The following is a 22,122-nucleotide window of genomic DNA, read 5'->3' as shown; positions in this document are numbered from 1 at the left end:
ACGTTCAGAGAATCAAAGAAGTTCCACAGAAACGTGGCCAGAAAACACCAATAAGTGCATAATTACACTGGGGTGATGAGTCCTTGCTTTCTACTTTTTTGACAAAAATAATCCAAAGATTGGAGAATATATAACTTACATTTCTATCCTTAACTGGCCGAATAGCCGCCCCGTTTCCGTCCTTTTCCATCCTGCTCTGCTTGGCTTCTGGTCGGAACCTCGTTAAAGTGAATCTGGACTCTGCTCCCCAGGCTGAACATCTCAGAACTGGAGTGGAGATCATGGATCATTGCTCAGCTCGCATCACCGTCTCAAACCTGACTTTATGAGCCCTTTACGGTCAGAAGAAGAGCTCTTGACCTTTACACAGGATTATGCTGTTCTTACTGACTGGTTCTGCTTAACATTTGCAGCCATTGGAAGTGACTTCAGGCAGGAAACTAAGCGGAGGGGAGAAAAGCATCATCTAAAAAGGTAAAATGTGAGTGAGCAGAGTGAAAAGGAAACTGAGATGAAGGTAAAGTCAGCAGAAATCCCAATCAGTCCCGAGCTCTGATTAAATTCATCAACTCAACTGAAATGACCCGGAGAAAGTTTCTGTTCCGGCTCCAAAGAGCGAGTTAACATTAAGTGGTGAAGTCATCTAAACTAAAGCTGAAGTAACTGATCAATCGATCTATTTCACTATTTCATGCAGCTATCCTGACTTATAACGGCCAGAATTCAGAAATATTTGCTTTTTTCCTTGACAGTAGTAGTATATGTTCGATATAAACAGGGATTCACAGAAATATCTGCCTAACATCAGTATTTCCTGATATTTGTCTTCATGTCTCGAATGTTTTCAACAACACTGCAAGAAGCTAACAGTCAGCAGGTTTATATGATGAGATTAACTGGATTACAGCTTAAAACCTAAAATAAACCCTAAAATAAAATAAAACAAAACCTAAAATAAACCTAAAATAAAATAAACCAAAAACAAAACCTAAAATAAACCTAAAATAAAACAAACCTAAAATAAAACCTAAAATAAAATAAAACAAAACAAACCTAAAATAAAATAAACCAAAAATAAACTCTATGCTGAAAGTAGACAAATGTGGATTTAACTAAAGTGCTAAAAAATGACAGATCTACCACAAAAGTCTAATTATAAGAAAGAAAGTTTGAGCAAATATGCTTTGACAAGCGAAAGCAACTTAAAACAAGCCTGAAGATGTCCTGCCATTGAAAAATGATCCCAACAGAAAACACCAAAGGAGCAAACACCTGAGAAACATTGTTCTCTGCGTTTCAGCTTGAAGAAAGTTCCTGAGTCTTATCAGAGGTGAAGGAAGGCTCCAGCAGCCTGCAGCCTGCATGCATAAATAATGAAGGACTGCATTAGCTTTCTCACAGTCTGGGAACTTAGCCGATGCTCTGCTTTGAAAAGACTGAAAGCACGAAGAGTTCAGTGTGGTAAAACATGCTGGAGTTGAACAAATATGGGAATAATTACACTGCTGGAAAGGACTCAGGTGACAGAATATTTTGGTTTAATTTAAAGGTGACTTCAGAGATTTTAACTCAACAAATCTGGACTTTAGGAATAAATCAGGAAGGTTAAAAGGTCCCATTTTTCATTTTGGATTCTATAAAATAACGTAATGTTTTCCTTGTCTTTAATCATTTCTTAGTCTTACTGTTCTGTGTTCTTAGGCTACTTCATGCTGTTTCCCTTTCAATCCCGTCTGCACACAATCAGCCGCATTTGGACAATTCGCCACTCAACAAAACAAAACCCGCTAAATCAAGGAGAGAAGAAAACAACAGCACCAAGAAGCTAACATGGAGAGGAGGAGGCCACCGTGTTCATGGTCTGCATGGCGGTGATATTAATCATGGACGATCACATCAGGCGTCTGAGATGGAGGCTGGAAGAGCGCACAGCGAGAGTCAGGAGACGGAGAATCCAGCAGCAGCGATACTTCTTCCTTTCATGGAGGAAAGAAGGAGAGCAGAGCGCCGCAGACAAAGGAGACGAAGTTTAACTTATTAAACAGGCGCCGGTTGGGTCCGTGTCGTATGAGGAAACATTTCAGACAAGGGGCGGAGCTACAGCCACCAAACACCTACGTCATGTTCCTGTGGAGCCCAGAAAAGACCCTGAAGGAGCTGAAATGGTTCCAGGAACTGAGGGCTGTGGTCCTTAGTTCCTGAGGGCCGTGGTCCTTAGTTCCTGAGGGCCGTGTTCCCTAGTTCCTGTATGTCCGAATGTACGAAAAAACGTCCCTATTCCTGAAAAGGTTCCAGGAACTGAGGGCCGTGGTCCCTAGTTCCTGAGAGCCGTGGTCCCTAGTTCCTGAAGGCCGTGGTCCCTAGTTCCTGAGGGCCGTGGTCCCTAGTTCCTGAGGGCCGTGTTCCCTAGTTCCTGAGGGCCGTGTTCCCTAGTTCCTGAGGGCCGTGGTCCCTAGTTCCTGAGGGCCGTGTTCCCTAGTTCCTGAGGGCCGTGGTCCCTAGTTCCTGAAGGCCGTGTTCCCTAGTTCCTGAAGGCCGTGGTCCCTAGTTCCTGAGGGCCGTGGTCCCTAGTTCCTGAGGGCCGTGGTCCCTAGTTCCTGAGGGCCATGGTCCCTAGTTCCTGAAGGCCGTGGTCCCTAGTTCCTGAAGGCCGTGGTCCCTAGTTCCTGAAGGCCGTGTTCCCTAGTTCCTGAGGGCCGTGGTCCCTAGATCCTGAGGGCCGTGGTCCCTAGTTCCTGAAGGCCGGTCCCTAGTTCCTGAGGGCCGTGGTCCCTAGTTCCTGAGGGCCGTGGTCCAGAGTTCCTGTATGTCCGAATGCTATTCCTGAAGGTTCCTACAGTGGGAATCCGCCCGATCAGCCACGGCTGCAGTTACTTCCTCCTTCGTTCTCCTCAGAACATGAAGTCCTTTGTGAAGCTCCCTCCTTGTCATCCTTCATCTTCCATCATCTTTGTTTTCTGGTTCCTCGCTGCTCTGGTTCTTCCCCCTCGTCAGGTTTTTTATTATTTAGTCTTTTGTGTTCTGAGGTTAGTTTTTTGTTTGTTGTATTCAAATAAAAAATTTAATCCTACAGATGTGACAAGTTGCTTGAAACTTGGCAGAGTTAAGAGATTACAGCAGAGCAGCAGAACGCTGCAGGATCCAACACACTCCTCCCTAATGTAGCGTGAGCTGAGGTGGAGGAGGATCAACTTTAAAGGAATTAATCAGATCTCAGACTCAGTGGTTGGAAATGTAGGCAAACTGAAGTCTTCTTCACCAGAATAAAACACTCTAACAGCTACGGAAACAACAGGAGTTCTGTTGAATCCAGCATCTACTGAGTCAGGCCCTCTCTGATGAAGAATTATCATTTTAAAATGAAAATGTCCCTTATCCATGCAGCCGAAGGTTGCTCCCTGACCTCACTTTTGTGGAGCTGTAACTGACCCAGTTTGGAAATGAACTTGTCAGGCGGATATTCCTTAAAGCAGAAGTAAGAAAAGCAGCAGGACGGGAAAAATACCCCGAAAACGTACGTTTTTATGGTCTGATTTAGTTTTTCAATCGTCGGTCTCCAGCAGGATGTTTCCCTTCTGTCTGACAGCTCAGACAGACTTCATTGTGGTGTGAAACACTTCAACTCCTGGTTCATTTTGATGATAAAAGTGTATTTTTATGCTTCTTATTGTTTTCCACTTTGAACTGAGATCTGACAGCTGTCAAAATGCTTCTGCCCCACAGCAGGTGGGTCAAAACGAGTGGGTCAAAACTCAAATACAGACGTTTAACAGACATCACGCTGGGGCTGTCGTCCTTAGAGCTAACCAGTCGGTTATTAGTACGATTCCTGGCTTCACCGGGCACATTTCAGAGCATATTTGGGTAAAAATAGTTGATAAATGTGATAAAAGGAGTGCGTTTATGATGGAGAAATGTGCAAACACCCCTTATTTCTACCCCTGAATGATCCATCATCCATCAACGTCTCATTGGTCTTTGAAAAACCTCCAACTTCACAGGACTAACACCCTAAATACACAAAGATGTTTATCTTACTTTAGTTTATACGGTATCATTAAACCGGGTTAACAAGGTGCATAAACCATGAAAACACACAATAATCCTGCATACGTCGTTTCTCCACTTAAACTTATAATATGTAACCCTAATATGGGGCTTAAATGGAAAAAAGGCCTCATAATTTACCAAAAGATGTAGCAAATTCTTTATTTTCTGTTTCTCATCATCGATTTTCAATATATTCTCTTATTTACAGTAATTGTGGGTATCAAATGATGTTTAGCTGCAGCCGTGGAGGATCTCTGATGAGAGCTTTAAAAGAAAACACATGTAGAGATTATTCAGATCTTCTGGCTCAGGGGCTTTCAGAAAACAGCAAATGCACGATGATCCGTTTCTGCATCGCTTCCTCCCTCCTGAGCATCTCCAAACCAGACTAAATACTTCACAGCTTTTATTATTGGTTAAATCTTGCTCCTTCTCTGCTGCTGCTTTCAGCATCGTGCCTATTTAGCTGTGATCCAAACTGTGTATTAATATGCAAATGAGCAATACACAATACAGCAAAAATCCAGCAAAAAGATACTGTGTGTGCCCATTTCTGCCAGTTTTAGCCACGAAAATACACATAAATACACATCTGGCACCGAATGTGACAGCGAGAATTGCCTTTAAATATTTTTTTTGGTGTGGGGGGGGGTCTGTGTACACATGTATTTGTGTGGTTTTGTTTTCAAGTGTGTAATCAGGGCAAAATAAGCAGCTTGAGACGTCTTTTCCATCAGAGTTCACTTTAAAAGCCCTTTTGGCTGGAAAGCAGCTGTTACGCCTCGTTACTACAGTCTGTCACTCCAACATCTGATATATGGAACTATGCCCTCTACTGTTCAGCAGAAGATGGATGAAAGCGTCATTGCAGAGATGGGAAAGGCTGATTTTAGCTGTTTTACATGGAATTACTACAACAGAACACCAGCTATACAGGGGGGAAATACCTCAGGGGGCACTCTTTTGTGATAGACTTTATCTGGCATTTCCCATCATTCAAATACTATGGCGTAACCACGCATTCTTTGGGGGGGTCGTGTCCCCCCCAATATTGAGAAAATACCAACCTGTCCCCCCCAATATACAGAAGAAAATATGTAAAATGCATGTTCTCCTTTTATGAACCCTGTCCAGGGATCGGTCTCTTGTTATGTCTTATTTATTTTCAGTGTATTTCCGTGTGTTACCGTGGTACTTTCCTTCGGTGTTCCTTTAATGTTAAAGTTATCTGTGACATTCTGTACTAATACTTTCTAATATCACAGTGTCCACTCCACAAAATTTAACCCATAGGCATCATTTTACCATCAAAACGTAGGCAAGGCAAGTTTATTTATAGCACAATTCAACGACAGGGTGATTCAAAAGTGCTTTACAGAGACATTAAAACAAGAAACTTAATTCAAGCAAAAGAAAGAAATAAGAACAATAGATAAAATCTGAAAAAATTATATATATGAAAGATAAAATCAATAGTTAAAAACGTTTTGAAACTCAAGCTTATTCAAATGCAGCTGAAAATAGATGTTTCTTCAACCTGGACTTAAATCCTGAGAGTTTCAGCTGATCTGAGGCTTTCTGGGAGTTTGTTCCAGACATGTGGAGCATAGAAGCTGAATGCAGCTTCTCCAGGTCTGGTTCTGACTCTGGGAACTGATAAAGAACCGGATCCAGATGACCTGAGGGGTCTGGGAGGTTCATAGTGGGTCAGGAGGCATCATTTTACCATCAAAACGTAGAAAAATTAGTCCTCTCACTCATAAATGAGACTTTCATAGCCTGAAGTTTACTTTTTCAGCTAGAAGCCTCTAAATCACAGGAGTTCCCTCCACCTGCCCGACGAACTGCAAACTCAGAGCAGCAGTTACTCCCTGAAGCTGAAAAAAACGCAGCTTTTCTTTGCCTCAGTAACACAAACGATGCACCGATCTGTTCAGCAAAGCCTGGCTGCTTTTAAAACCACGGGAACAACTGCGGCTATAGTTTTTTCCCACAAACTGGAGAGGTTTGAGACAAAGTCAGAGAGCATTTCTCAGCCCAGACTCTCAAAGAATGCTGAAGGCACCGTCACCACGGCAACGCGGCTGATGGACAGAACACACAGCAGCTGTTTTTAACACACATGTGAATGTAATGTTTACATGGATCAGCTGTTGCTGTCAATGAAAGAATCTGCTTCAAACAGATGGTTCAGAAACATCTGAAAACATTGATTTGAACATTTGGCCTTGGAGCCAAAAGTGTGAGAGGAAAGGAAACTACAGTCGCCTTCAACTGGTGCAAAATGCTGCTTTTAACCAACACTAACAGACCTGTGCACATCACTCCTGTTCTTAACTCCTTTCACTGGCTTCCTGTCCTTTATAGAATTGATTTTAAACTTTTAAAGTTTGTTTTTAAGGCTCTTAACGGCCTCACCCCATCGTATTTATCTGAGCTTTTAACTGTAACCCTGGCAGAGCTCTGAGGTCAACAAATCAACTTTAGCTGGAAGTGTTCAGGTCAAAATACAAACCCTGGGGTGACCGAGCCTTTTCTGCTGCTGCCCCCAGGCTCTGGAATAAGCTCCCCCCCCCCGAGATGTATCTTATTTCTGACCTGGGCCTCTTTAAATCAGGGCTAAAAACATATTTATTTCAGATGGCTTTTAATACCCAGTAGTATGGTGACTCTTTTATATTATCTTATTCAATTTTGCTGTATTTTATTGCGTTTACTGTTATTTTATTGTTTTGTACTTATTCTTTTCTTTATTTATTATCTGCTGTAAAGCACTTTGGTACCGAAATGGATTGGAACATGGATTGGAACATGGATTGGAACATGGATTGGAACCTGGCTTTCAGCTGGCTTTCAGCTGGCTTTCAGCTGGCTTTCAGCTGGCTTTCAGCTGGCTTTCAGCTGGCTTTCAGCTGGCTTTCAGCTGGCTTTCAGCTGGCTTTCAGCTGGCTTTCAGCTGGCTTTCAGCTGGCTTTCAGCTGGCTTTCAGCTGGCTTTCAGCTGGCTTTCAGCTGGCTTTCAGCTGGCTTTCAGCTGGCTTTCAGCTGGCTTTCAGCTGGCTTTCAGCTGGCTTTCAGCTGGCTTTCAGCTGGCTTTCAGCTGGCTTTCAGCTGGCTTTCAGCTGGCTTTCAGCTGGCTTTCAGCTGGCTTTCAGCTGGCTTTCAGCTGGCTTTCAGCTGGCTTTCAGCTGGCTTTCAGCTGGCTTTCAGCTGGCTTTCAGCTGGCTTTCAGCTGGCTTTCAGCTGGCTTTCAGCTGGCTTTCAGCTGGCTTTCAGCTGGCTTTCAGCTGGCTTTCAGCTGGCTTTCAGCTGGCTTTCAGCTGGCTTTCAGCTGGCTTTCAGCTGGCTTTCAGCTGGCTTTCAGCTGGCTTTCAGCTGGCTTTCAGCTGGCTTTCAGCTGGCTTTCAGCTGGCTTTCAGCTGGCTTTCAGCTGGCTTTCAGCTGGCTTTCAGCTGGCTTTCAGCTGGCTTTCAGCTGGCTTTCAGCTGGCTTTCAGCTGGCTTTCAGCTGGCTTTCAGCTGGCTTTCAGCTGGCTTTCAGCTGGCTTTCAGCTGGCTTTCAGCTGGCTTTCAGCTGGCTTTCAGCTGGCTTTCAGCTGGCTTTCAGCTGGCTTTCAGACTTTTAAACGCTGTGCATGAATCTCTCCTCTGTAGATACAATTTATAATTACTACAAATACTCAAATAAAAAGATAGTATTCCAATAATCATTGGGAAGTTTGACATCAATATCCAGATTTCCTGGTCTTTTCATCCACATAAAGAAAACTGGGAAACAAAATAATGAATAAACACAAAGCTGAACAACAGTTTTACTGTTTCACACATAAAGAACTGGTGTGAACAGCTAAATCTGGGCCAGTTCGAGTGTTCCACATCACTGCTGAGCTCGTTTTTATGCATTATCCTCCTGGCAGACGGCATCACCATTTGGAAACACCCTAAAATGACAAATACTCCACAAAGCTACAACTAGCATACAGCTTTAGTACAGTACAGCCTCCCAAACCACCACAGAAACACCTCCATATTCCATGGCCAGGATGGGCCAATCAGCATCAATGGCTTCTTTGGCCCTGAACAAAGAAAAAGCAGCAAAAGGGCAATTCTTCAGAGTAATGATATTCTTTTGCTGCTCCGTTGTATAATACTTCTGGTCTTTGCACAGTTTCATGCATTTGTCAATGTCGATGGGGGAAAGAAAAGGTTTGCTAATGCTGTCCCTTCAACTGAGCTCTCAAACTGTTTTGGTTTATACAGAGTTGAAAAAAATATAGTTTAATATTTCATTGGCACAATTTTAAAAGCAGATTATTAATTTTTCTGTGTATTCTGGGACAGAGTTCCAGTTTTTCCTTTCCTTTTGGTATGCCAGCCTACTGTTAGCATGACCCATTTCTGTTTCTGTATTCATCAGACGCTTTTATCCAAAAGCGACTCACAAATGAAGATATAACAGCTTTATAAAAAGCTAACAATAAGCTCCATAGAAGGAACCCAGGAGTCCGACTCTGTCAGAGGGGACAGAGTAGAGATAGGGTGCAGGCATAGAAGGAAGTGCAGAAAGATAAAGTGCAGAGATAGAGGGGGGAGGGAAGTACAAGGTAAGTGCTGGGATAGGAGATGCTCTCTGAAGAGCTGGGTTTTCAGGAGCTTCCTGAAGATAGACAGGGACGCCCCTGTTCTGGTAGCGCTCGGTAGGTCATTCCACCATCGTGGGACGACACATGAACAGAGTTTGGATTGTCTTAGGCGTGGTGTAGGAGCTGCTAGACGACAATCCTGGGACCAACGGAGGGACCCAGTTGGGACAGAAGCCTTTGCAAGAGCCTTCAAGTAGATGGAGCCGTTCCATTAAGCTCTTTGTAGCTAACATCAGGGACTTGAACCTGATGCGGGCGGCTAAGGGCAGCCAGTGGAGTTTAAGAACTCTGCAGCTTTTCTAGCCATTCATACTCCAAATATCTACCCTTATTTGGAGTGAAAAAGGTCACATTTTGTCAACTGCTGATGCACAGATTAGCAAACGACAAAAAGTCTTGGTTTCCACACCAAGTACGTGATGTCTGCAGAGCATAGCTATAAGATTTAAGTCCTGTTAGCATTTTTATTTGTAGTAAAAAGTGTGAGAGTGAAATGTCACGTGAAATATGTTACATTTTACCATTTCTCCATGTGTTTTTATTGAAAAAATTACACCAAGAGACAACTGCTAATGCTAATCTTTAATTATGAGATTATCAAAAACACTCCATCATCCAAGTTTAGCTCAAGTGGGCGTTTATCTTTTCTAATGCACTGCTCGACTCCTTTTGCACCATCTTATGCAGTTAAGGTGATTTCTTTCCTGAATCACAGTAATTAAGCAGCTGATAACACCCCGAATGTATGATCATAACAATTAAGACGCGAGTTGTAATGAAATGGAGCATTTTGCTGGAAAATGATCAGATAAACCAGATGACGCACCGAGAAAAGGAAAGGAAATAAACCGTTTTAATGTCTTTTCTGTGTGTTTCTCTCTTAGAATATGAGTTATTCCTCTGAAAGTGTTCTTGGACACAATAACTTCTTTTTTTCTACATTGTTTACAGAAGACTGACTTTGTTGTAAACAGGCTGCTTACAGGCCAACATGTTGAAGGGAAATGAGCAAGAGAAATGCCAGAAAGGAGGATATCTTCGAGAGGAAAGTCCATTCTTTCACGTTCCACAAGCTGAGTTAAAGCCTCCAAACGGATCAGACCCATTTCCCTCAGACATGCAGGGCCTAGCCCCCCCCAAATCTCTTCAGCTCATTGCAAAAGCAGCAGTTTCCCCCTTTTTGTCAGTACAACACACTTCCGACTCTCCTTTAGACACTTCATTTCCCCCAAAGTGGATGCGTCACTGCAGCCGTCTTCCACTCTGCATCCATCCTTTGGCAGCGTCCTGCTCGAGGAAATAGCCCCTTTTCTGAGGATGGCAGCAATAACAATGGTGACTCAGACAAAAGGCATCGAGAGCCCCTTCCACATTGCTCACAGCACTGATCCAGACTGCATGTGTCACTTTTCAACAAAAAGTGTTGAGTAAAAAGTCATTTTTCGGCTTTTTTTCTAGTCTTTATCCTGGTGCACTGTCCTACAAACTCAGTCTGGAGCGATTCAATCCGTCCAAACAGCCGTTTCTAAGCCTTTCTAAGTAAGTCGACCTGGAAGGTGTGATCCCACAGCAGATATAAAGCAGAAGCAGGCAGTGAGAGGGGGTGTAGGAGACAGAAAAGTGACTATCGATCCTCTGCAAATGTTAGTTAGTCTGTGTTTGTGTGCCCAGAAAATTCAGCAATTAACCCGAAAGGCCGGACAATTGCATAAGCTCATTTTGAGCAGCAGAGAGAAAGTGTGAGCAACATCTTTTCATTTGGCTTCATGTAAATCCATAGATCTAAGGACGAGTCCTTCATTTAGGCTTAAGTTCTGTTGAATTAATCACAGTTAATGTGACGTCCCCTGATGAAGAGACTGTATTCACACAATGCTCCATCCAGACGTCACTCTGGAGAACCTCCAGCTGAGAGAACATGTCTCTGGCTGTGGAGCTCATTTATGAGTCCGGACCTAAAGCAAAGGTTGTGCTTGCTGGTCTCAACCCAGCATCACGATAGCTGGCTCGCCCGGTGCTTTCAGCTCGAAAGACATTTGAGCAACCAATCAAAACCCCAAAAAGGTCCATTTAAAAGCTGAAACAGATCAGTTGAAACTGTGGAGCACTTTGTGTATTCATCATCTAATACTAGTCCATCAATGCAGCAGCGTACTTTTCTGAAGGGAGGGACCAACTCGCCTCAAGTCCCGATCTTACGTCACCATAGCGACGCCACAATTCACTGAACTTCCCCACTGTGGGATAAATAAAGTCTTAGCTTATCGAGCATTGATTAACGCCACAAACTTCTGAAAAACACTTGGTAGGTAACTGCAGAGAAATTACATGTTTTTAGCCAAGAAAAGCTCTTCCTGATGTCCTTTACTCTTAAAGGGGAACTCTGGTATTTTTAAAGCTTATTTCTGGCATGAAATACGTTCATCTGCTCACAGAGAACAGTTTGGTGAAAGTCGGCGTCCTTCAGAAGATATTTAGATAACTGGAGATCCATATAACGGAGTGAACGGGGCTTAGAGGATGCAGCCTCTAAATAAGGCATTATCTGTCTTTATTTCACCAATACTTTAAGAAGAATGAATGAATGAACGTGTGCTATAGCTCTGTTAGCTCATAGCTGCTGTTATGTGGCTACTTGCAGCTATAGGAGAGCTAACGGAGGGATTTCTACACAGGCACTCTACTGGGACCACTTCATCCACACGCCCCCCTGCAGCACAGCTCATTCACTCCGGTAAGAACGTCCATCTTACTCAAAGTCGTCGTTCACGTTGTCAAAATCTGATAAATATCCTGCCATGTTGCACAAAACTATCAGCAGCAAACTCTGTGTGAAGTTAGCCGACTGTCACAGAGCACGGAGTGAATAAACTGTGCTGCAGGGGGGCGTGTGGATGAAGTGGTCCCAGTAGAGTGCCTGTGTAGAAATCCCTCCGTTAGCTCTCCTATAGCTGCAAGTAGCCACATAACAGCAGCTATGAGCTAACAGAGCTATAGCACACGTTCATTCATTCATTCTTCTTAAAGTATTGGTGAAATAAAGACAGATAATGCCTTATTTAGAGGCTGCATCCTCTAAGCCCCGTTCACTCCGTTATATGGATCTCCAGTTATCTAAATATCTTCTGAAGGACGCCGACTTTCACCAAACTGTTCTCTGTGAGCAGATGAACGTATTTCATGCCAGAAATAAGGTTTAAAAACACCGGAGTTCCCCTTTAAGGGACTTGAGGGATAAATGCTATGAAAATAAACTACATTCAACTCGCTGCCAGAAGAAGTCTTTCACAGCATGTTAAAAATCCCAACTCCACAGTAAAAAACAAACAAATTCTAACGTCATTTCAGCCACCATCTGCACCTTAAAGCGTTTTCTTTTCCCCTGCATGCAGCCTGTCAGACTGTCCCTCAGTGTACATGATGATAAACTACTGAGTGATATACTGGACTTCATGTGCTGCACTCAGGGTCTCCTGTCGTTCTGTACAATGTGTACCGGACTGTGTGTTACCAAGCTGCTCCATTTCAGAGGTCCTTTCTCCTCCTTTATCGCTGTTCTATAGCTCTCATGCTATCAATAGCTAATAACCACACACTGATTGCAAGAACAGACGATGTTAAAGAGGATGGATGGACTGCGTGTTTCAGCGTCAAGAGCAGATCACTCCGACTTTAACCCTTGTTGAGATAAGCATATATTATCCAGGAAAATAGTGAAGATACATTTCTCATAAGCAACCCCCAGCCACACACACACTGCAGCTCTTCAAAGCTCTCAGGCAATTTCATCTGATTGCTTTGGCGTGCTGATCCATCAGGATAAGTCATCCATAACAGCTCATACGCACATATTCAAGCAACTCACACTCTAAGAAGACAGAGGGCAGCAAGGCCGACCCTGCAGAACCAAAAGCACAGATATTCATGTGAAAATGTGTCATAAAACCCTAAAATAAGCAGCTGACTACTGCACTGAAGTTGGTAGACTCTGAATCATTTATTCTGCCCTCTAGTGGATCAAAAATCACTTCATTTTAAGCAAAAAAAAAACTTTCTTAACAAGTTAAGCTGTTAACTTGCAGAAAAGGACAGTCCTCCACAAACTAAGCATTTATTCATCTAAATTGTATTATATTATTTACCATATTTACCAACTCAAGTTAATCTAACACTTTCCCAGAAAGAAATGAAAACCCAGAGTAGGACGAAGGATTTATTTGGCTATTTTCCTGAAAAAAAGTCAGCTTTTGCAGGCTTATTTACTGTCAATTACCTCTCCATCCCTTCCTCTAGTTTCTCCACATCTAATCCCATAGCAGATGAAATATATACTCTCTCCCAGTAAAACGCACTTCATAAAATGTCAAAAACTAATGACACTTTCTCCCAGAGCCCAATATTCCATCTGAAGATTTATGTCCGACTTGCTACATAATGAAAGATACATATCCAAGAATATTTTGCTAACCTTTTATGGCTGAAAATCGACTTGTTTATTACTCAATGTGGCATAAAAGTTGGATTCAGGCTGCAGAAATCGAACCAGTGCCAACACAACAGCATGTAAGGCACTGACACTGGAGCACATGCACGCATATAGCTTCCAAAACACATGCCGGAGGTCAACTTGTAAAGCAAAGTCATAAAAGTTAATATAATCACAGACACAGCTGGAGAATAGCTTCTTCTTGTTAGACTGTGGGAGAATGCAGCATATCAGAAAGCTTCTTTTACTCTCCTGACTTCATGTGTGAGACTCCTGTCACCAACAATGACACCTGGGGTCATTTGCCTGGAAAATTAAGTCACCAGCAGTCATCTGGCTGCTCTCCACTGTCTCCAATAGTTGTGGGCGAGCCACAGAATGAGAACTGTAAATTATAAAGCCGCAATCCTCCAATCAGCATTTAAAGGTGACACAACGGCACATTGTACCTGAACCTTTGAGCTGTGGATCCATAAATGTTACCTAATGATTGCAATTCAAGCCATTAGGTAACTGCACAGCAAAATTGGTGAAGTTAAGGTGAAGTGTTTCATCTCAGAGACTGAATTGTTCTGGAAGTGTGTGAAACAAAGTCATGAAATGACAGCTTCAGGGAAACCGTGCAGTCCTTGGATTTAATGTGCGAGAACACAAAAGGAAACTGAAATTTCAAGGTCAACAGCAGTGGGAGAATCTCTGATTGAACATGCAAAGGTCTCAAAATGATGATTATTCTCATAAGAGTGCACACTTTGCTTCATTCAAACAACAACCTCCATGTTTTAGAACCGCTTTTCACCCAGGTGGTAATTCATTCCAGCTTTACAATCTTCTTTTGACAACTGAAAAAGGATTTGAAGCAGCAGACAAATTCAGACATGCTATAAACTCCCCTAATCCAGCAAAATAAGAGATTTGCCATCACTGACAACCCACTTACTGGATCCAGCGGCTCGCCGCAGCCTCCTGCTTCAGCACGCACGCACGCAGCATGTGACAGCGGACAGTCGGGACACTTTGTGCATCTACAGCCCTCCTTATCAATAGATCCCTGATCGACATAAAAGGGCGCAGCCCTGCCTAACACAGCCCGGGTCAAACGTATGGAAAAGTAATCCAAATCAAGGCAGACTGACGGGCGCAACACGTGCGTGTTACACTGAAAGTCAAAGACAACTTTGGCAAATGTTATGTCATGTTGAGGGATTGATGCTGTAAATCCCACCGGACAGAAAGCATCATTACAGAGAGCAAAAGTGGTGCTGAAGAGACCCTAAAATACACCAAAATATCACAAAAACTGGCTGGAATTCATAGCTTAGACTACGGAGTCACAGGTGGGGACAGACATCGTCGGCGTGTGCGCGTCACTTTATCTGCGCTGAAGCAGGCGAACGCACAGAAACCAGAATAAAAAGGATTTAACTCACCATTTCTGTGATGAGGCGCCGGGTCCTGACAGCATGCCACGAGACTAAATCCCCATGAGCCAAAATCACGCAGGTCTTCAGTCCGAGTTAAAGCGAAACTAATGACTGACCCTGAAGAAGAGGCAAAGCTACAGCCGGAGGTTGGGGCTGACGCTCAGGACCGCTCAGATGAGCGCAGCGGAGCCGAGCCGGACTTTGGAGAAATGACCGCGCGCAAAAGGACAGATGTGCGCCGCGCGCTCGGAGTAACACTCTGGGGGAAAGAGTGGGAGCCTCGAGTTGAAATAGGGAGACTTCACAGGTATTAGCGGAGCGTGTTGAGCCAGAAGTCAGAGAGCCAGAGATGTTGCGCTGTGTCTGAACCCAACAGCGGGCATTAACCCGCTCAGCTCTAGTCCCTCCTCTTTTCTTTGGCCGTGAAGTGAAGGAAGCCCTCTCTCCCTGGCGCTCAGGCACCGTCTCCGTCCCTGGGATACGACATTAAACCACCATGATCCATCTGACTGAGGCTGCCCCTGCTGTCGTGCCCGGCAGACTCAAAGAACACGTGTAAGGAGCCACCTTTTGACCTTTATATGCAAACACCAAAAAGCCTAAACCTAACCCACGAGGCCAACCAGACTGTCCTTTTTGGTGTTTTAGCAGCACTTAGATAACCTGTTCCCCCACAGGGACCAACACCAGAACTGATACTTTTCATGTATTTACTGTTATTAAATTAATATTAATAATAATTTACTGTTATAAATAGCAGCCTGTCCAAATAAAGACAAAAATATGCAGTATTTATTCACTGTTATTTGGTATTTATCCATTTGTGTCAAGATCAGTGACTTTGGACATCTATATAATATATTTAAGATGTGTTTAAACCCCTGTTTGTCAGTCACTATGTGTCTTTATCATGATTTGTTTCTATTTTTTACTTGTTTTTCACTAAAAAGTTCCCATGCAGCTGGCACTGGCTGGTTTTCTTAAACTCTCAGACAAACTGGATAACTAAGCAAGAGAGTTCTGGCTCAGAGAGATGACCGAGGACCCCAGCAACCGGTGAACTAAAGCTCCAGAAATCCTCTGCTGTCCAAAGGACATTGTTCCAGAAGTCTTGAGCTTTGTTCAGATGCAGCTGTGCAAACCTAAGCTGTGCTGCCATGTTCTTTTTAGAGAGAAGAGGCTTTCTCCTGCAGCCCTTCCAAACAAGCCATCCTTGTTAAGTCTTTTTCTAACTGTGCTGTCATGACCTTTAACCTTTAGCATGCTAACTGAGGCCTGGAGAGTCTGAGATGTAGCTCTGGGCTTTTTCACCTTGGGGTGACCTTTAACCTCTAACATGCTAACTGAGGCCTGTAGAGTCTGAGATGTAGCTCTGGGCTTTTTCACCTTGGGGTGACCTTTAACCTTTAACATGCTAACTGAGGCCTGTAGAGTCTGCGATGTATGACCTTTAACCTTTAGCATGCTAACTGAGGCCTGTAGAGTCTGAGATGTAGCTCTGGGCTTTTTCACCTTGGGGTGACCTTTAACCTTTAGCATGCTAACTGAGGCCTGTAGAGTCTGAGATGTAGCTCTGGGCTTTTTCACCTTGGGGTGACCTTTGACCTTTAACATGCTAACTGAGGCCTGGAGAGTCTGAGATGTAGCTCTGGGCTTTTTCACCTTGGGGTGACCTTTAACCTCTAACATGCTAACTGAGGCCTGTAGAGTCTGAGATGTAGCTCTGGGCTTTTTCACCTTGGGGTGACCTTTAACCTTTAACATGCTAACTGAGGCCTGTAGAGTCTGAGATGTATGACCTTTAACCTTTAGCATGCTAACTGAGGCCTGTAGAGTCTGAGATGTAGCTCTGGGCTTTTTCACCTTGGGGTGACCTTTAACCTTTAGCATGCTAACTGAGGCCTGTAGAGTCTGAGATGTAGCTCTGGGCTTTTTCACCTTGGGGTGACCTTTAACCTTTAACATGCTAACTGAGGCCTGTAGAGTCTGAGATGTAGCTCTGGGCTTCTTCACCTTGGGGTGACCTTTAACCTTTAACATGCTAACTGAGGTCTGTAGAGTCTGAGATGTAGCTCTGGGCTTTTTCACCTTGGGGTGACCTTTAACCTTTAGCATGCTAACTGAGGCCTGTAGAGTCTGAGATGTAGCTCTGGGCTTCTTCACCTTGGGGTGACCTTTAACCTTTAGCATGCTAACTGAGGCCTGTAGAGTCTGAGATGTAGCTCTGGGCTTTTTCACCTTGGGGTGACCTTTAACCTTTAGCATGCTAACTGAGGCCTGTAGAGTCTGAGATGTAGCTCTGGGCTTCTTCACCTTGGGGTGACCTTTAACCTTTAGCATGCTAACTGAGGCCTGTAGAGTCTGAGATGTAGCTCTGGGCTTTTTCACCTTGGGGTGACCTTTAACCTTTAGCATGCTAACTGAGGCCTGTAGAGTCTGAGATGTAGCTCTGGGCTTCTTCACCTTGGGGTGAACTTGCTGGGACGTCCACTCCTGGGAAGATTGACAGCTGTCCTGAATGTTTTCCACTTTCTCTCTGTAGAATGATGGACTCCAGATAGTCTGGAAATGGCCTTATAACCCTTCCCAGACTGATGGGCAGCAGCAGCTGCTTCTCTGAGATCATTGCTGGTGTCTTTCCTCCTTGGCATTGTGTTAAACTGACAGAACTCCTGCTTTTATAGAGCTGCTCACACTGACTGAGGATCAATAATCAGAGCATTGATCAGCAGCTGCTGGCTGCACCTTTAAGATTTGCTTCACTTTGACTCGTCTCAGTCTTTTATGTATTAATTGAGGATCTTTTGAAATTAAGTGCCTAGACTATTAATAAGAGACCTTGGTTTGATCCATTTCTTTCACCTCATTCAGACTTTTATTTTCAGGAGTAGTTTTGCTTGTAAAGCCATGTAAAAGTCCTGCTCATTTCACTTTGCATCCCTGTAAGATCAGGCTTTTCTCACCTACAAATGAAGTTAATATTATTGAGTCAAACATTCATCTGTTTTAAACTCGTCCCTGAATCATTAGCCCAGTTGTTCCCTGGGATAACCATCACACTTTCATTTTCACTTATCGAGGCAGCTTTACGACTAATAACTCACTTTATACTGAAATAAATAGCTGTATTTTGACCCTGTCAGAGCTGTTGTTGTGAATGCTTTAAGGCAATCAAATTCCTCACATGATTGAGCATATTTTCCTCTAGTTTTCTTTAAATTAGTTTGTGATGCTTGAGAATTTCAATATGACAAAAGAAACAAGTGCAAGGACATCGAATACTGTGAGAAAGTCTTGATCCATGGCTATTTTTTGTCATATTTTGCTCCCAATAAGCCAGATATTCTTGTAAATGTTTAAATTTGTCACGAGCAATAGTTCTGCAGGTTTTCTGAAAGCCTTTCAAAGTTTTTCTTTGGTCATTGGCTGTTTTTTTTCACTAATTTTCAGTCATGTCCTTGTAGCAGGAGCAGATAATAAAGCTACACAAATCCATCTACACATCATTTGTTCCCATTTCTTTAGCTGCATCTATGAAAAACAGCAAAGAAAACACAGTTTGACAGACAGAAAATAGGATTTCTGCAGCAACAAGGTGATTCCCAAAGAGCTATTAGCTGAAAACTTGGCATATCTCAGCATGGTGTGCAGTGTGTCCTTAAAACATTTGAGGAAACTGGACAAGTGGAGGACAAAAGAAGAAGTGTCAGGCCTAAAAAACTATCTCCAGCAGATGAACAGGATCTGAAAGTGATGTCCTTAAGAAAGAGGAAAAAATCCAGCTGTGACCTGACAGGACCTGAGAGATGCATCTGGACCTTCAGCTGATCCATCTACTGTTGGCCCAAGCCTCATCAGAAATGGTCTCCATGGAAGGGTGGCTGTCAAGAAGCCGTTCTTAAGGAAGGGAAACAGGGAGAAAAGGCTGAGCTGTGCCAAATGACACAAGAAGTGGACTGAAAATCAGTGGCAACAGGTCTTATGGAGGGATGAATCCTCCCCAGAGCCCGGACCTCAACATTATTGAAGCAGTGTGGGATCATCTGACAGAGAACGGAACAAAAGGCAGCCCACATCCAAAGAAGAGCTTTGGGATGTCCTTCAAGAAGCCTGGAGAACTGCACAGTCCTCTGGGGAAATGTTATTTTCACACTTCTCTCTCGTTATGAGACAAAGTTATGAGCTGCTGTGTGTGACAAAATGATTTCCACCTTCAGGCCAAACTGTAATTGTAAGAGTGACAATATGAGCCCAGTGACAAATAGGGCTCCCTTGAGCTTTGTCAGGATTCGATCAGTGGCATTTGGTGCATGACAGCTGGATAGATGCCCTGTAGCCAATGCATTGTTCTATCCACAATTTATTCATCAGAGATGGCAAACATTGTCCAGAAGTTGCAGGCAGCAGTAACGAAGGAAAGCCTCCTCTCACTCTGAGTCATAGTCTGATGTAGCTGCTAAATCTGTCCAAACATAAGGGGCAGAATGTGGCCTTTAGCATGCATAAAGTGATAAAAACTGAGCAAAAACAGACTTAGTTACACGTGTTGGAGGTCATGACAGGTTGATCTAACCTGTGAAACTGTAAGATAATCATCCCAGGCACAAAAAGTGAGTTTAGCTTTCCTTTTATCACCAACAGCAGGACTTTCAGAGGAATATATTTCAATTCAGAGTTTCTTCAGAGCAAAGTTTCTGCAAAACAGTCGCTTAGTTTGTAGATGGGGGGGAACTCATAACCCAGAAAAGGGAGATTTACAACATTTTCTGTACGTTCTCAGATAAAAATCACATTGTTTTACAAACACATGGCAAAACTAACCACAGAGCAGTGGGTTTAGGACAAAATAAAGTGGAAAATACTGGTCTGGACAGAAGATTAACTGCCTGGATGATAAACTTCTACTGCAAAGGTCAAAGGTCAGGTTATGTTCCTACATGTACTTACTTTTCTGTCCATATACAATAGCAGAAAAGAGAAAGTCAATGGATTACCTTTGGTTACAATTTCACATGCAGATATATGTATATATTTAGCTTTTAATTTGCATTCTTATTCCGGTTCATTGCGTGTGAATTCAGTTCTTTTTCAGGATAAAAATTCTATTTTTAGAACCTCAATCAGCACTAAAACATTATTAAAACAACGTTGGTTCGTCAAAATGAGTAAATTAGTAGAAGCAGATCTAGAATTGGTAATGTTTCCTTTATAGGTCACACACTCTTAAATATGAATATTTCACATCTCTGAACAGCTTTACGGGAAGTCTATGATTCCCTAAAGTATGACTCGTGTGTTTCCTCACTGAAACAAACACTATTATCAAGAGTTTTCCTTTTACAAGCTACAGAGTGGGGGATGGTTCCATCACACACAGATTTTAAACCACTGGATTCCAGCCCAGACCCAGGATAGAACAGCTGCTTTTTCCCCAAGGTTTTCACTTCATTCATTCATTCACTTCCTGGTTCCACAATAAAACGTTGCAGCCAGGAAACAATCGCGTTTGGGGGCTAAAACGGTCACCTTAAAGGAGCTCTTTGTAGAATAAAAAAACATTTCAAACATAAAAACTCACGTTCAGCCTCCAGCAGGTTTGTAAAAAACATAAAAGAAAAGGTTTCCGTGCAGCTGAGGCTCGTTCAAGCCAGGACTGATGGGCCTTTGTTGCTCCTGGTGCATGAAAGCAAAGAGCTGGATGTCATATTTTGGGTTTTGTGCTTTCTGTCATGATTATGGTTTTGTTTTCAGGTTTATCTATAATCAATAGTTTTTTCACATCATTAGGTTCACTCAGGTCACCGGTCTTTGTCCCACAGCTGCGCCCCATCACCAGTGTTTTAGTTTCCAGGTTTTCCTCAGGTCTGGGCACCTCACCTTCATTCATGCATCCCACGTGGTTCTTGTGTTTCAGCTTTGTCTGGTGAGGTTTTGCCTCTTGTTTATTCCACAGTCTGGATTTATTGAGATCCTTTATGTTCTTTTGTGTGAAAAACATCAAGTTTACCTTTAATATCTGCATCTGGGTCCTCCCTCCACCACAGGGATGTCAAACTCCGGTCCTGGAGGGCCGCTGTCCTGCAGGTTTTAGCCGTTTCCCTGCTTCAACGCACCTGATTCAGATCAATGCATCATTAGCAGACTTGTGCAGAACTTAATCTTTCGAACAGATCCATTTAATCTGAATCAGGTGTGTTGAAGCAGGGAAACATCTAAAACCTGCAGGGCGGTGGGTCTTTGGCTAAAAACAAGCCAGTCACACAGTGTAAACTGAGCAGATTTAAAGGTAGCTGTGTTACTGTGAGCCACAACATCAGCAGTAGCATCACAATGGGAAGATACTGGTTTTATATACTTGTTTTATTGTTGGTCGGATATTTTCTTGAGGATTTTTTTATGAAAAGAGCCAACAGCAGCAAAGCTGATGAAGAAAAGTCTCACGTTTCTCTCACTGATACCTTTTAGGAAGAAAGTACTGGAAGATTTAATGAGGAATGAATAAATCTTACATTTGAAAGGAAACTGGTAAAACTCTTTACTTTTACTCAAACTTTTTATACTTCACATGTAGTCGATCTCTTCAGAAATGATAACTCTGCGGTTCCCTTTGAAAGAAAACTGTGGAATAAATGTGAGACTGAAAGACGTTTATTTCCTGCAGCCGAAGACAGCTGTATGGATTTTTCCAGTTGATCGATATAATTGACAAGTGAAAAAAAGAGAAGGACGGGATGCAAGTCAAAGAGGTTCCTAAGAGCAGCAGAACTGCTTTTAGATGAGTTCAAAAACAATCAAAATGTCACAGAAGAGGTCCCAAAAAGAAAATCAATACATGTCACAGGCAGAAACCTGCAGCTCATATTACAACAAAGTGCTCCTCAAATCACCCCTTTACTAAGAAAGACTCCCAGGATATTGACAGTGGCTTGAAGGCACTGAGACTTTGAAGTTATTAACGTCAGTGAGAACTGTGCAGTAAGCAGAGTGAAGCTGCTCAGCCTGAGCTGCTGTGACGCGAGGCAGGGATCACTGTTGCTTAGATCCTGCAAGAGGGCCAGAATTCAGGCAACTTCTGTGGCTTTAGTTTTCTGAAAAAGGTCCCGCTGCAGAGCTGAATGACTGCACCAACCTCAGGGCCGTGAGAAATGGATGTCAGGGATTCAAAAGCGAACACTTGGTGCCCGAGATGGAGAGCTGGGATAAGTTCAGGAGAAGAAAAATGCCCAAAAGCATCACTCAGACGTCTGGAAAGTCGGTGAGCTTTTCACCTGTGTTGGACTCGAATGTGAGCGATGCTGCTTTTAAAATGCATCCATGCAAATCCTGCAGATGGAGTTTCCAGTTCATAGCTGGAAACAGGCTGCAAACAGTACATTTGCACAAGGAAATGTGAGAAGTAGCTGACATGTGCTGTATGTCAGTGCAAATCAGCCGTCACAGGCAAGAAAATAATGAGATCCACACACAGAGGCAGTCTGACAGCTGCCTGTTTTTCTGCAGAATCTCTGAGCAGCGATGCCC

The 22,122-nt window shown here is 43.2% G+C and overlaps 1 protein-coding gene across 2 annotated transcripts in view; it reads right to left on the bottom strand.

Annotated features, from left to right (window-relative positions):
* Positions 1–14,942, bottom strand: part of htr4 (5-hydroxytryptamine receptor 4) — a 189,614-nt gene extending 174,672 nt beyond the window's left edge. For both annotated transcript variants that reach the window (XM_072396320.1, XM_072396321.1), the window contains exon 1: positions 14,608–14,942. The gene's annotated coding sequence lies outside the window, so the exon portion shown is untranslated. The remainder of the gene's footprint in view (positions 1–14,607) is intronic.
* Between the last annotated feature and the right edge of the window lie 7,180 nt (positions 14,943–22,122).

Source organism: Leuresthes tenuis, unplaced genomic scaffold (assembly GCF_036924035.1).
Source record: "Leuresthes tenuis unplaced genomic scaffold, fLeuTen1.0.hap1 SCAF_11, whole genome shotgun sequence".
In the NCBI taxonomy this organism is placed as follows: Eukaryota; Metazoa; Chordata; class Actinopteri; order Atheriniformes; family Atherinopsidae; genus Leuresthes; species Leuresthes tenuis.
Note: the sequence above shows the minus strand (reverse complement) of the source record. Positions and strands in the feature narration are given on the sequence as shown.